This window comes from Mirounga angustirostris, unplaced genomic scaffold, assembly GCF_029215605.1.
Source record: "Mirounga angustirostris isolate CCGP_5_RB_7025 unplaced genomic scaffold, mMirAng1.0.hap1 SCAF_8, whole genome shotgun sequence".
Taxonomy (NCBI): Eukaryota; Metazoa; Chordata; class Mammalia; order Carnivora; family Phocidae; genus Mirounga; species Mirounga angustirostris.
The window spans coordinates 109,511,604-109,528,612 of NW_026991716.1; the positions used below are offsets into that span (position 1 = coordinate 109,511,604).

General features: G+C 36.1%; 1 long non-coding RNA gene across 1 annotated transcript; it reads right to left on the bottom strand.

The window, feature by feature from the left end:
* Positions 1–5,210: 5,210 nt before the first annotated feature.
* On the bottom strand, positions 5,211–15,173 carry LOC123837154 (uncharacterized). Its single transcript, XR_006789154.2, has 3 exons — positions 15,119–15,173; positions 7,487–7,635; positions 5,211–5,255 (listed from the first exon to the last, which is right to left on the bottom strand). It is a non-coding gene; the product is annotated as an uncharacterized LOC123837154 (long non-coding RNA).
* Positions 15,174–17,009: the final 1,836 nt, after the last annotated feature.

The following is a 17,009-nucleotide window of genomic DNA, read 5'->3' on the forward strand; positions in this document are numbered from 1 at the left end:
CTCTTTTGCTCAGGATTTTTCATCTATGTTCATTAGGGATAGTGGCCTGCAATTTTCTCTTCTTGTGGCATCCCTGTCTGATTTTGGTATCAGGGTAATACCAGCCTCATAAAACGAGTATGGAAGAGTTCCCTCCTCTTCTATTTTTGGAAGAGTTTAATGAGGATTGGTATTATCTTTGAATGTTTGGTAGAATTTGCCAGTAAAGCAGTCTTGTCCTAGACTCTTGTTTGTTGGGAGGTTTTTGATTACTGATTCAATCTCTTTGCTATGCCTTTTCATATTTCTATTCATCATGAGGCAGTCTTGATAAGCTGTATGTTTCTATGAATTTATCCATTTCTTCTAGGTTGTCCAATTTGGTGGCATATAATTGTTCATAATAGTTTCTTACAATCCTTTGTATTTCTTCGATATCAGTGGTAACTTTTCCTCTTTCATTTTTTATTTAAGCCCTCTCTTTTTTTCTTGGTGAGCCTAGGTAAAGGCTTGTCAATTTTGTTTCTATTTTCAAACAACCAGCTTTTCATTTCATTGATCTTGTTTATTGTCTTTTTAGTTTCTATTTCATTTATTTCTCCTCCAATCATTGTTATTTCTTTACTTCTACTAACTTTGGGCTTTGTCCTCTTTCTACTTCCTTGAGGTGTAAAGTTAGGTTGTTTATTGGAGATTTTTCTTGTTGCTTGAGGTGGGCATTTATCACTAGGAGGTTTCCTCATCAAAATGCTTTTGCTGCATCACACAAATTTTTGTATGTGACATTTCCATTTTTGCTTTCTCCAGGTATTTTTTAATTTCTATTTTGATTTCTTCTTTGACCCATTGGTTGTTCAGTAGCATTTTGTTTAATCTTTATATATTTGTGAATTTTCCGGGTTTTTTTGTGTAATTAAATTCTAGTTTCATATCATTCATAAAAGATGCTTGATATGATTTCATTTATCTTAAGTTTATTAAGACTTGTTTGTGGCTTAACATACAATCTATCTTAGAAAATATTCCATGTGTACTTGAGAAGAATGTGTATTTTGCTGCTTTTGGATGGAATGTTCTGTATGTATCTATTAAGTCCATCTGGATGAACATGTTGTTTAGGCTGATGTTCCTGCTTTGATTTTCTGTCTGGGTGATCTACCCATTGATTTAAGTGGGGTACTAAATGCCCCTACTATTATTGCATTGTCATCAATTTCTCTCTTTAGGGGTGTTAATATTTGCTTTACATATTTTGGATGCCTGAATATTTACAAATGTTATATATTCTTGTTGGATTGACCCCTTTATCATTATGTAATGCCCTTCTTTGTGTCTTATTACAGTCTTTGTTTTAAAGTCTATTTTGTCTGATATAAGTATAGCTACTCTAGCTTTCTTTTCATTTTTATTTTTATGGAATATCTTTTTCCATCCCTTCACTTTCAGTCTCTGTGTGTCCTTTCATCAAAAGCGAGTCTCTGGTAGGTAACACACAGATAAGTTTTTTGGGCTTTTTTGTTTGTTTGTTTGTTTTTTGCTATCAATTAAACCACTCTATATCTTTTGACTGGAGAATTTAGTCCATTCATATTTAAAGCAGTTATCGATAGGTAGATACTTAATGATATTTTGTTAATTTTTTTCTGGTGTTTTGTAGTTCCTCTCTGCTTCTTTCTTCTTCTCTTACTCTCTTGTGGTTTGATGACTTTCTTTGATGATATGCTTATATTCCTTTCTCCTTGTCTTTTGTGTATTTACTATAGGTTTTTGCTTTGTGGTTACCATGAGGCTTATTTATAACAATTTATGTCTATAACTGTTTATTTTAAGTTGATAACTTAAGTTTGATCCCATTCTAAAGCTCAACATTTTTACTGTGCCTCCCACCCACATTTTATATTTCTAATGTCACATTTTATATCTTTTTATCTTGTGTATCCATTAATTATTATAATCATAGTGACTTTTACTGCTTTTGTCTTTTAACCTTCATACTAGCTTTATAAGTGATTAATCCACTACCTTTACTTTATTTATTTTTCTAGTGAAATTTATTCTTTCACATGTTTTCTTGTTACTAACAGCACTCTGAATTTTCAGCTTAAAGAAATTCCTTTAATATTTCTTGTAAGACTGATTTGGTAGTGATGAGCTCCTTTGGCTTTTGCTTGCCTGGAAACCTTCTTTTTGCTCCTTCAATTCTGAATGATAACTTTACCAGGTCAAGTATTCTGGATTGGAAGTTTTTTCTTTCAGCATTTTGAATATTTCATGCCACCTTCTTCTAACCTGCAAGATTTCTGCTAAAAAATCTTCTAGGTTTATGAGAGGCAGTCCCTTGTATGTGACAAGTTTTTTGTTTTTTGTTTTTTGTTTTTTGTTTGCTGCTTTTAAGATTCTCTTGTTACCTTTAACTTTTGACATTTTAATTATATTGTGCCTTGGTGTGGGTCTCTTTGGGTTAATGTTTTTTGTTTAACTCTCTGGGCCTCCTGGATCTGGAAGTCTATTTCCTCCCCCAGGTTAGGGAAGTTTTCAGCCATTATTGCCTCAGACAAGATTTCTGCCCCTTTCTCTCTCTTCTTCTGGGACCCCAATTATGCAAATGTTAGTTAGTTTGATGTTGTCCCATTAACTCCTTAAGCTATCTTCATTTTTTTCCCATTCTTTTCTTTTTCTTGCTCTGATTGGTCAGCTTCACTGTCTTTGAGTTGACTAATCCTTTCTCTTGCTTAATTTTGTCTGTTATTGAACCCCTCTAGTATATTTTTTAATTCTGCTACTGTATTCTTCAGCTCTGTGCCTTCTAGTTGCTTCTGGTTCAAACTGGTGATGTAGGAAGTTCCTGACGTCATCTTCTCCCACAGGACACACTGAGTTTACAGCTATATATGGAACATTTTCCTCTTAGAAAAAAGCCTAGAGACTTGCTGAGTGATGACCACACATTAGGCACATAAAAAGAAAACCATATCAAAGTAGGTAGGAGAAGATGGGAAACAATCTTGCCATAAACACCACCTCTGGTATGGTGACCCACACTAGGAGAAAACTCAAAACCCAGAGCATCTTTCTGAGGAGGAAAGGGTTCAAACCCCACGCTGGGCACCTCAACTTTTAGGACTTCATCTTGAGAGATGAACCCCCAAGACATCTTACTTTGAAAACCAATGGGGCTCATGTCCGGAGACCCGTAAGATTATAGTGATCTGGGAGAGAACTCTTAAAAGCCCCATGCACTCAGACTACCTGCTGCATGGTCCAGCTCAGAGGCAGCCAGTTGTGCCCAGATTTAAAGTGAAGGAGGTTCACATACTTATATTAAAGCATTGGGGTAGGCATCTAATTTAACACACACATCTAAGAGTCACTGAACACTTTCTGGGGATGGATACTGGCAGATTTTATCTTCTTGCTCTCTTTTTGCCATGCTCCAGAGCACAGTATCTCCCAGAAGAGTTTTTACATGTGTCTGGTGCTCAACCTTTGCAGCTGCTGCCCAAGGGATGCCTCTTGACTGACTGGCTGGGGAGGACAGAAGATCTTGCATTCCTTATTCCATGGGTCTATAATAATCACAGTCATCCAGAAAGGAACTCATACCTCAATCTAGCATCCTGATTTCTGTCACTACTTCCAGGGGACACCTCTACATTGTCTGGCTTTGATGGTCAGTGGAGTTTATGATTGTGTATTCTATGGGACTGTCGTCAATAGAGAAAGAATTCTTAGGGCGCCTGGGTGGCTCAGCCATTAAGCATCTGCCTTTGGCTCAGGTCATGATCCCAGGGTCCTGGGATTGAGCCCCACATTCGGGCTCCTTATTCAGTGGGAAGCCTGCTTCTCCCTCTCCCACTCCCCCTTCTTGTGTTCCCTCTCTCGCTGTCTCTCTCTGTCAAATAAATAAATAAAAATCTTCAAAATAAAAAAGAGAAAGAATTATTAAACAGCTACAACTACCCCCAAAACTCAGGCACAGCAAGGGATAAAACAGACCAAGAGCTTGAATTTTCTGTGAAGGCCTATTAGCTAATCATCATGGCTGAAACCTAAGGAGTAGACTTCTAATTAAGCACACATCTAGAGGCCTCAGAGATCTCAGAGGGTAGGTGCTATCTTCACACTTTCCCTCTGCCTCACTCCAGGGCACCAATGTCTTTTGGAGGAAAGTTTTACACATAGTTGGCACCCTGATTTTTGTATCTGGTGCCCCAGTTTTTGCAGCTGTCACCGAGAAAATGTTCCTTGATCATCTGGCTCTAGTGGTCAAGGCAGCTTGCATTCCTGGGTCCCACATGACTGTGGCAATTAGAGAGTTGGTTCTTGGCAGGCTGTAATCCCCATAGCACTGTACAGATGGCAGACTGAGGCATACCCTCCAATCTTTCTATGAAGGAGACCTCTGGAGATTTGCTCTGGGGGACAGGCTTCAGGTTCGGCCACATCTAGTGGACTACAAAACTGCTCACAAGGAACAGAGGTTGTAGATGACATCTTGGAGCTATCCCTCTGCCTTGCTCCAGCTTACTGACATTTCCCAGAGAAGAGCTGATATACTCATCTGGAGCCTACTTTTTGTGACTGCCACCTAGGGAACATGATCAGACTGTCTGGTCAGCAAGACTTACACTTGCAGTCCCACTGGACTATATATTTGCATACTTTTAAAAACTACTGCCTGAGCATCAGTTTTCCAACAGCCTGAATCTAGATGCAATGATCTTCCCCTTAGGGACACTGACAGGTCTTGACATACCTTCAACCACTGGGAGCTATTAAAAATACAAGGGGCTGCTTGGACAAGCATAAAGATTTGAGAAAGGACAAAGGGTTGGGGTAGGGTTGAGGGACAAGATTCATCTCCTACAAGGGGCCACACCTTCAAGACTGGGAGAGGTGCGGGATGCCTGGGTGGCTCAGTCAGTTAAGCGTCTGCCTTCAGCTCAGGTCATGATCCCAGGGTCCTGGGATCGAGTTCCGCATCGGGCTCCCTGCTCCACGGGGAGCCTGCTTCTCTCTCTGCCTCTGCTTCTCTCTCTCTCTATCTCTCATGAATAAATAAATAAAATCTTAAAAAAAATAAAGACTGGGAGAGGTGGTTGTTTTATTTACTGTATACAAACGAACACAGAGACTCAAGCAAAATAAAGAAACAGAGGGATATGTTACAAATGAAAGAACAAGATACAACCTCAGAAAGAAACCTTAATGAAATGGAGATGAGTACTTTACCTGATAAAGAGTTCGATGTAATGGTCATAATGATGCTCACCAAACTGGGGAGAAGAATGAATGAACACAGTAAGAACTTCAACAAAGAGATGGAAAATATAAGAAAGTATACTTTTTTTTTTTAATTGAGAAGATATAATATTCAAACAGCCACTTCTTAAGACTCATACTAATCTATGGTTTATTCTCTTGCTATAAGGAAAAAGGTGAATAAGCCTGTATATTAAAATAAATCAGTTTTAGGTAGAATAATTTCAATATAATAAAATATCCACTATAAATGAAAATCCACAGATTTGAGACAAAGTCATAAATATTTTTTCCTGACTTTGTCAGGATTGTTTTCCAGTGAACTGTCTCTTGGGAGTAAGTGCTTTTGGAAACTGCAAAACATCATTAAATATAACAAAAATGAATTTACTAAATGGGACTCAAGTAACATCAATAAATAAAAGATTAATGCAAATACCAAGTATATACTTTTTGCTCTAAAGGAAAACTAGACTTCTATCTTGTGCACAAAAACACCATTAACACACATTCACTCACACAGATACACACACAAAACACACACACACAATATCCATGAAATTGGAAGAACCTATCTAGAAGTAAAGAATCATGGTGTCCCATCTTCCCATGGCCCTATAAACGTGGAAGACTCACTTACTTATCTACCATACTTCAGCAAGCATTAAACCCTAACTGTTAAAAATTTCTGTCTCGAGCAAATGCGCCAGTCTTCTGGAATTCAACCTGATGCTCTTATTGTTACAAATCTTATTTCTAGAATTTGGCCACAAATCTATTAGTGTTTTATTTTTGGTTACCCATTCAGAATCACTTCATTGGCCAATGGCATATTGACTCATCACTCAAAATTTAACTTATCTAATTTCTCTGATTTTAGCATTGACCACAACTTTATGTGAAAGTCCTCACCTCAAGCCCGTGGAATTCTGATGGCTTGAAGTAAGCACATGCACTGTGGAATGGGGTCTGTACACATGTAAATAAACAAACCAAAAAGATAAAAGAGGGGCACCTGGGTGGCTCAGTCAGTTAAGCATCTGCCTTCAGCCCAGGTCATGATCTCAGGGTCCTTGGACCAAGCCCCACGTCTGACTCCCTGCTCAGCGGGGAGTCTACTTCTCCCTCTGCCACTCCTCCCACTTGTTCTTTCAATCTTTCACTCTCTCTCAAATAAATAAAACCTTAAAAAATAAAAAAAATAAAAAATGATTTATGATCACCTGGTGTCTTTGATCCCAAATATCAACATGGAAATCTAAATTAGCTGATGAGTTAGGCTGAATTACATGGAGCTATATGTAAAGCCATAGGCCTAAAATCACTGTTCCAGCTTTCCATGTGCCTTTCTGCAACTGCCAAGATGGTACCTCTTATAATGGGGAATTTAACCCAAAAAAGGCAAGCAAAGGAAAGCTGGTTCTACTTTACCCACCTCAAGTTTGCTCAGGACAGAATCATTCCCTCCCAAGAATAATCATGAGCCTGTTTTTCCACAGGCACACTGGAAGAAGACAGATATCCTAACAGAAAACAACCAAATAAAGAATGTCACCATCCCATGAAATAAGTGTCCTTGGCCGAGATTCATCCATTCCTGTTGCCAACACCTTTTACCTGAAGTAGATTGAAATATCTCAAGCACTCAGTAGAAGCCAACATTATGGTACATTGGTGATGTTGATGGTGGAGATAACCGAAGTTAGTTATGAGGGCTTATTTTAGGTATAAAGTAGAGACTATCATTAATCCGGAATTTTCTGGCAATTACAATGGCAACAGGGGAGCCTCCAGCCTCCACAGACTGCATTAGTCCTAAAGGAATCTTGTACCTGAACTGTTGAAAAATCTCAGAAAGTCTCTTCTGAGAGACACTAAAGGAAGACCTCAAAAGGAAGACTAGGAACTTGAAGAAATTACATAAGAATGCAACAAAATAGTCACCGAAGAAGCACATGGATACACAATGGGGAAGCCTAGTTTTGACCTATAAAAATATCTTTCTGTGGAAAAAAAATCAAAGTCCAATAAGACTTAGTTATTTATCACTATTTGTGTGAAAAGAAAATTATATTAAGTAATATTAGCCTATACAAACAAAAACATACAACTTGGCTGTGAAGGCCAAACACACATGACATAACTAACAATAAATTTAGAGAACAACATGGTGGAAATTTGTAAACAGGAGTGAAGTCATTAAGAATAGTAAAGTCTTGACTATCCAGATGTTTGAGACAATTACCTGTTTGTTGAGTTTTCCAGATAGCTGAGTTGTATTCTTTCCATAATCCAAAAGAATTTCATTTTACTCACTATCCTTTCCAAATTATTTATGCAATCCCTTGACTTTTTAGAGTTAGCTCACATGATGCAATCTAAAATTCATTTTACCTAGAAAAAACACAAAATTCTCCTTTAATCTCACTAATAAATATGACTATTTCTTTTTTAGATTTATCAACACATATAATATATACACTATATCAGTTTAATTCCTTTTTTTTAAAGATTTTATTTATTTACTTGACAGAGAGAGAGAGAGACACACAGCGAGAGAAGGAACACAATTAGGGAGAGTGAGAGAGGGAGAAGCAGGCTCCCTGCTGAGCAGGGAGCCCAACATGGGGCTCGATCCCAGGACTCTGGGATCATGACCTGAGCCGAAGGCAGACGCCTAACCGATTGAGCCACCCAGGAGCCCCATCAGTTTAATTCTTATAATAGCCATCTGGACAAGAGAATCTATTCTTGTATATCAGATGAATAAATTGAAGCACATGGGTTTCATAATTTGCTCAAGGCAAACAAAAAGTGGCAAGTCTGAGAACCAAACCCAGGAAACCTGGCTCCAAGTCTGTGTACCTGGCCTCTATGATCTGCCATTGCCTTTCCATTTCTGTTGTTTCATCCCAATCTTTATTGACAAATATGTTTTTTAAGAGTATTGATAGTAGTGCCTGGGTGGCTCAGTCAGTTGGGAGTCCAACTCTTTATATGGCTCCAGTCATGATCTCAGGGTCTTAAGATCAATCCCCGTGTCAGGCCTGGTGCTAGTGGGGAGTCTGCTAGGATCCTCTCCCTCTCCTTCCGCCCCTCCCCCTGGCTCCCGCTCTCTTTCTCTCTCTTTAATAAATAAATAAATCTTTAAAAATACATATTGTTTACAATATGAGATATCTGTATAACCCCATGATCACTTTTTTACTTAACAGTGTTAACATTACTATATATTTTATGTAGTTCTCATAATTATCATTTAAATGACTATATAATAGTCTATTGGGTTGATGGACCATCTTTCAGTAAATCTCCATCATTGGAACACACTTAGATTTCTTCAGTTGTTTTGTTATCACTTGTATTTGTTTTAAGTGTTTTTGTGTCAAATTTCATGAATGCTTTGACCTCAAAGATGGTCATGTGTGTCTGGAAAAGTACCCCAAACATCACTAAAGAAATATAAATTATAATTATTTAACCTATTCTTGAAGACTCAAAGCCAGTATTAAAATTTCAATTATTTAGCTATGATGTACCACTGTGCTACCTGGGGAACTATTGAAAGTTACAGGCTGTTTATACCTATACAAAATGAACAAAGACCACACTGCCTTTTGAATTATACCTGTTTTATATAGATTCGTTTTTAGTATCTTCTTTTGATACAAAGCTGATAGGCCTGCCTCACCTCTGTTTTCAGAGCATGTATACACTTCCCCTAGTTTGTATTTATGGCAGATATAATGTTTTATATTGTACAAACAATGAATAAATAAGATCTGAGTGAATGTTGGTAGTGTTCTTCTATGAATTAAATGCATGGATTTTGCCACACCTGTTTCACCTGCTAAAAGCTCCTTAACATACTTACCTCCTTTGTTTCACACAGGAGAGGATATTATGCAGTAGATCTATGCAAAGTTGAGTTCCCATGGTATTTCAATAGTGAAAGAATACAGAAAATGACATTGAGGTAGGGAAAGATAGAAGAGTGAATTCCCTGAGATCTATTACTGATGTAAGAAATATGCAAGTAAAGATCCATGACCTAAGGGGTTTTCTCTCTAGGAATTTATAATTTAACTTTTGTTTGAGACCTGGGGTTAACTCCATAAGCTAACATATAAGCATACCATACTAACTAATAATAATAACTCTGTTTAAGATGTAATTTTGCGGGCACCTGGATGGCTCAGTTGTTACATGTCTGCCTTCAGCTCAGGTCATAACCCCAGGGTCCTGGACTCGAGCCCCTCATGGAGCCCCGCATTGGGCTCCCCGCTCAGCAGGAAGTCTGCTTCTCCCTCTCCCACTCCCCCTGCTTGTGTGCCCTCTCTCCCTCTCTCTCTCTCTCTCTGTCTAATTAATTAATTAATTAATTAATTTTAATAAATGTAACTTTTAATATTATTGGAATCCATTATATTCCAGAACTATACAAGATAGTAAAGTAGATGTATAAAAGATGTATATAACATGATATTGGCTTTTAAAAATTCAAATCTTTTTAGGGATAACCATATAAAACAATGTAGGAGAACCTACAGATGCCAACTAATAAACAGTATTGGCATGATTTTCCAATGAGAAAACTTGATGTTATCAAATGGGTTTATTAGTAGTTATTTATATTGAAATGTGACTCTCTGTAAGTTATTTTCTCAAGTATAGTTGGTCTTCTCTTTGAGGAAAAATAAGGATAGCTTGTAGTTTCTTGAGTGTGCAAAAAAAGAGAAAAATCTCAGAAAAGAAAAAAATGCTCATAATTCTCTGGGAACCCAGCAGATTGGTAAAGTTTTGGCCATGATGAATTACATTAGAATGTGGGAAGAGAAATACCATGCATTGTTCTGCAGCATATTTCTTTTAACTGCCCCTTTCCCATTTCTTTAATGTTTGCCTTATATTAATAGTGACTGATACGGAATAATCAACAGACTTGTGCTGTAAATCCAAAGAGAAAATTGCAAAGAATTCAAAGATTTGGCCTCATGTATAATTCTGCCAGATAAATGGAAAAGAGCCAGAGGAGTAGGATAAAGTTAAAGGAATATTGCAGTTAAATTTTATGCATTATGTCTTTATATAATATTTTTGCTGAAAGAAATATGAAAATGTACACAAAAAATACACAAAACTTAGCTGTCAGCAAGAGTGAATTACGAGTAAGTGCCACTGAGAAGCAAAAGAGAAACAACATAAATTATCATAATCACCATCATCATCAAGAATCATGTGTTAAGTTCACATATTTTTATTGCATTGGGTTAGCTGTGTTAAAAGCAAATTAAATAGGCATGTCCCTGTCCTATAGGAACTTATGATTTAAGACAGACTACATTGCCAAGACAAAAGTAAGAGAAGCATAGACAAGTACATGCACCTCAAAGAAAGACTTAAATTGAATGGATGAAGGAATAAATAAACTAAATTCTTTCTATTATTTATTAGTTGAGAAAAAGGGTAATGGTAAATCCTTGGAGTTCTGAGTTTGGACTTTAACCATCAGTTGGTCTCACAAGAATGATTTTGGGAAAGTACTATTGCAGTAATGGTAGAAAATTATCTGAGCAAATTGAAAGATTAGGAAGCTAGAAGATTTGAAATTCTAAATTAGGAGTTAGGAAGACTCATGGTGCCCACAGATTCTTAAGGATTCCATAAATAATGATTCCATATTTTAGTATGATAGGATATCTTTGCACTATTTCAAAGAAAAGAGAAACGTGATGAAATGATGGGTAGAGAATAAAGTATAACTCCACTTATGAAATTTTAAAATGTCACCTATTTTGCCATTCAGAATTATTCTATTTATACATTATTTTAGAGATCACATTGTAATTATGCTTTTTTCCTTTGAGTCTTGTAATGGTCTTTGTCCAAAATCCATACTATTCTGATCTGACCAAAAGAAATTTTCAGAAAAGACTATTATTAATAATTACATTAAATTTTAATTGTCCCAAAATTAGTTTCTTGTGTATTTAAAATGTCCTCACTAATAAAGAAAGAGCTGAATTTTTAAGACACTAGTTTTCATGACTCAATATCTTTGATTCAATTATTAAAAAATAGAAAGAAACAGCACAACCAATATGGTTCTTTAATATCTTAGCAATGTAAAAAGTAGTTGCAATAGTTGTACAATTTTAATTTTTAAAAACACCCTTGGTGTTATTCAGTGTTTCTTAGTGAAACCCATTTCTGTGTTGTTTATTTTTAATTTGTTCTTCATTGCCTGCTTTGCAATGGAACATGTGTTTGCAATTGTATTTAGCAAAATTCATGATCTTAACATTGTACACCAAAGTCAATGTGCCTTCCTGGCAAAAAACAACCAGTATTCAAACACTTTTATAATGTTTGGGGTTTCTGTCTCAATTGACAAAATTGAAAAATATGTATTAGCCAAGCAAAACCACTATCACAAAGCCATGTTGAAAATTACTCCAATCTGTCAAAACCAATTGAAATTCCCTTCCCAGCCCAATTCCCAACTTCATTTTGTATGTGAAATAGGAAAAGTTGGATTTGATTATAACCACATGCAGAAGGAATCAAGAAATCACATATATCTTATACATCTAATACTAAATACAATTTTCTTTTCAAAATTTTTGTCTTTTTTTCCTTTTCCATCATTTATCCCATCTGACTTGTTCTGAATAAGTCACTTGTATGTAACATACATGCATGAGTACTTTAACTGACAGTGAGTTGCACAGCACATTTTAAAAATCTCTGCTGCACCACATCAATCTTACATTGAAGATGGAATTGAAGCAGAGATCTAAGATTTGTTCCTAATGCAGATCAAGTAATTTGGGATGTTGCTCAATGTCAGTGTATTTTCTATTATTTGTTATGTTTATATACCAACTACAATGGTTTTCTAACTATGGTGCCCAGTTGCTGTTAATCCAGTTCTAACAAAAGGGCATGATTCTGTCCTTAAAGTTCACTTTAGAAGTTAAGTTCCCTCCTTTAAGATGAAAATCAACTTCACTTTACATCAGAATAAGCCATGATCCAGGATGTAGAGGGGCTAACACAAGGTTATACACAAGATGAGGAACATGATTAAAATATTATCCTGCCCCCAATCAATATTGGGCAAGACAAGCTGCCTCAAAGAGTGCATAAAATCCCTGGAAAACTTATGAGAACAACAAATACAAAACAATGGCGGCCAGTGGGGAAAATAAAGGTAGGTCACTTGAAATAAACAATATAATTTCCATCCATAAAACCACTCCAGAGTCCATTGTATTTAACGTTTATGAGCATTATCTAAAGGAAAAAGCAGAAAGTGTCCAAAGAAGTCTAAGAGACAAGTATAAATTATGTATTATATCTCAGTTACTGTTATTTATTGATGAGATATTTGAGAATTTTTATCAAGGCTTTGACATAAATATTTCTTTCTCATTTTACCTAGGGTAATTGAGATTCTGGTGGAGTCCATGGCACATTCAAGATTAGCCAGCACCTTATTTCCAAAGAATGAAATGAATTGGAAGCTAATTTTTAGGCACTAGAATGATTTGAAATACTCAACCCTTTGGGGTGAGTGAAGTTTTGGATTCTAGGTTGAGACACTTAGGTTGTTCATCATTCATACTTGTATATGGGTGAAATATGAATTCCAAGGAGAAAAGTACCTGTAGGACTGTGCAGACTACTCTTTCTTCACTGCCACAGCAATCATGGAAGAACTTATGGACATGCCACATGATTGAACTAGCCTGAGGTTCTGAGCTCCCACATGGAAGACAGCTGCCCTGGAAAGTTGCCTGTACCCTCAGCAGACCTTGAGAGAACAAATAAATAAACTGTTGTGTATTAAGCCACTGGGATTTTAGTACTTTTGTTTCCAAACCATAATGTGACCTATCTGAGACTGATACATCAACCACTATATAAAAATTGTTAATATATTTGCATTTAGCTTTCCAGTATTATTTTCTATATATAGATATATAGAGTGAGAAATTTAGATCATGTTGTACATGTTATTTTGTAAACTTATCTTCACCAAATAATACTTAGTGAACATTTTCCCATCATTAAATATTTTCCCACTTTATAATAGTTATAGGACATTGAATTAAAGTTGTACCATGTTTTATCTAACCATTGCTAAAACTGGAAATTTTTGCTAAACAGTTCTATATTCAATAACCTATTCTGTGTTCTTTGTGTATACTTCTCATTACTTTCCTGGGATAACGTTTCCAAAATGGAAATGCTACATTAAAGTTTATTCGTACTTTAAAGACTATTGATATACATTATCAAATTACCCTTTAAAAATTTTGTACCAACTTCTAATTTTTCTAAGAGTGTATAATATATCACTGCCACTCTACCCTTGATGACCCTGAGAATTACAGTTTCTTAAAACTGAAATTTTGATATATAAAAACTATCTCACTCCTTAATTTACAGGCAGAGTTATTAGGAGTAGCTGGTTTCAGGGAGAAGATCAGGAATTCAGAACTTATAAGAATGAAAGCATTTGATACTATATATTTAACTATACCTTTGGCCTCATTCTGAAAATGTTATTTGATTATCATTGTTTTATAAGGATCCTGCAGATTCAATTCCATACTTGATCCAACAATTGTGTAGGATAATTTCTAATTCCAGTCTTTGTTTTTATTTGTTTACATATACATATTATTATACATATACATATACACACATATAATATTACTGATTACTAGTTTTATTAATTCATGGTCTGAGACTATGATTTGCTTAACTCAGTTTTTTAACATTAAAAAATACATTATTTACATCCAAATATATACCCATTATTTGAAAAGTTTCAGTTTGTCTCATGGATGTGGGAATTTGGTAATCAGCATCCATTCTAAGGAATCTTGTACTACAGAGGCTGGAAAACTAAAAACCACATTTCCAAAGTTAACTGGCAATTCAGGATGGAGATGTGAATTAGTTACAATAAAGATGCCCCACCCCATCCCTTGAGACTGGGAAGGTGACAGTTTGCCTGGGCAAGGGGTGGCAGAGAGGGGAACACTCCTTGTTTCTCCTCTTGCTACTGGCAAATGAGGACAAAGATGGCACCACTCCAGTACCCAGTCGCTAACTTCAAAAGCACTTGAAGTGGAGGTATCAGCAACAGTTTCCTGATGCTTGGATCACAACTCCAGTGGTGTATTCTTCAATTTGACAGTTCAGGTGGTGTTCACCTGATTATCCACATTTCTGATTATAGCAAAGGTAGCTGCAACCTCGAAAGCCTAGTTGGCAGTGTCATTCTGGGAATCATCCCTGGGGATCATCTCACAGCCTACTTCTCCAGCCTTCCCAACCATTTTGTACGAACTAAGTTATCTGTGTCAGATGTCTTATGCTTAAAATAGCTAGAGTGATCTCTATTTCCTACAACTGAACCACCAAATGATATAAATAGTATTTAAGACTTAGCCCCTCTTTATAGTTTCTGAATTTGACATATAGAAATGTTTAAAATAATGTGATTGATTATATTACTTAGATGGTCTATTCTTTTTTCTTTTACTTAGTTGCATTTAAAAAGACAGTGTTACAGTAAAGTCTTCAACAATTGTGGTTATTTCTTTTTCATTTTCTCCTTGAGTTATAATCCTTTTTCTTTAATCAATGTTGATGTTCTACTTGCTTTGTAAAGATTTTATTTTGTTAAAACTTCATTTTGTTCGATATCCTCACCTACTAAAAAAAAAAAGCCACTTTGCTCACTTTTATGCTTTTCCTTTTTTTCTCATCTGATACCAATACTGAGACCTAAAGCATCATCTTCATTGCATTTATTTGATATAAATTTTTTCATATTTTATTTTTAACCTTTATAACTTACTTTGATTTTGTGCATACAGAAATCCATTTATAATGAAGAATTGGTCGGTTATCTGAGGTGAGATGATAAAATGTATGGTCATACAAAGCATAGTTAAGGTGATAAAACAAATGTAGTCACACAAAGCATGGTTAAAGCAGGAATTTAGAATGAGTTCACCTTACAACTAGTTAACTATTACTCAACCTTAGTAACATCAATCTGATCTAACAGGGACTGGTTTAAGTAAACCTTCAAAGGTAATATTATCAACATGTAACTTTTGCCTTATGCTATGACACAAAACCTAACTCTGCCTCAAGACACAAAGATACAACTCCACAGTTAATACGAGACATGGCTCTACATTCTGGCCACACAGAGTGAGCTAAAGTTATTGCCCATGACAAGTAACCTTCCCACATAGACAAAAACTCTTCACATCAGTGTTGCTTCAAAACACTGACTTTATGAAGCCATGTTAAGCAACAATGAAGGATACATAGTTCATTTATAAGGCAGTGGCTTGTGTGATCATGATGTGAATAAGTCAAATGAACTGACAATTATATAAATTCCTACAAGGCTAAGTTCACACATGTGCAGGCACAGACAGCTACAAAACAACTCAGTCCTCTGCCTTCAGGAAGCAAGTTTCTTTTGACATCGATTTCGGCATTGTACCCCAGTTTCAGAAACAAACATGATAAAACATATGGTCAAGAAAATATGCAAATGTATTAGGGAGTTGTTTAAGTGAAGGCAAATAGTTCATTTTACCAAATCTTTCATTTATAAGGAATGTTACATTTTCAGGAGGCATTCTTGGGAATAAAAAACTGTTCTAGGAATTTTTAAGACCCATGTCCAAAATAAGAAAACACACAAGTGTAAGTATACACCTGGCACAGGTAAGCAGCACTTCTAGATGGTTGCTTTGCCATCAGAAGTCAGCCTCGGGTTGCCCCATTTCCATTACAATTAGTCTTGATGACCCCTTTTGAGATTCATCGTGTAAAGCCTCCGGCTACTATTATCACATCCATGGCAGAAGAGAAGTGAAAGGAATATAGGAGAGGAAGTCAGATCATACCAGTTTTTTATTGCTGCATAACAAATTCAAATTTGGTGCCTTAACACCTTACCCACTTACTGTCTCACAGTATCTGCAGGTCAGAAGTCCACACATCCTGTGAGCTGGGTTTCTGCTCAGTGTCTAACAAAGATGCGAACAAGATATGGGCTTAGGCTGTATTCTATCTGGGGCTCAGGGTCCCCTGCCAAGCGCATTCCGGTTCTTGGTAGAATTCATTCTTTTGCAGTTGTAGGACTGAAGTTCCTGAGGACTGCTCTCAGCTTTTAGACCTAACTCTCAGGTCCTAGCAACACAGCCCTGTCACAGTACTGCAACTGCTTCTTTAAAGCCAGCCGGAGACTCTCCCTCCAAACTGTAACAGTCTTATACAGCACAACCTAAACAAAGCTTAAAGAAATTCCCTCTGTATGACAGTGGAGTGCTACTATATCAAATAACTTCTGCTTTTATTGAAAAGAAAATTAAGACATTAAAATACAGAGTAACGTGAAACTGAACATATGCACAAAACCTCCACTAGAAAGGATATAAAGCAAAATGTTAAATCTGTATGTATAATATGGTGTGTTATACTTCAGTTTCCATAGCAACTTTCTTGACAGATGTTAATAGGGATATTGCTGCGAAATATAAAATAGCATGAAACAAAGTTATGCATATTTTCAGTCAGTGATTAGCTTACTACACGCAGAATTGCAGAAGCTAAACCACATATTACTGAACTAAACACAAAAGATTTTTACAAATCTGAGAGGTCTGTAATATAGCATTAATAAGATCTATATTAGGGACAAATTATTCAAATATCAAATTGCA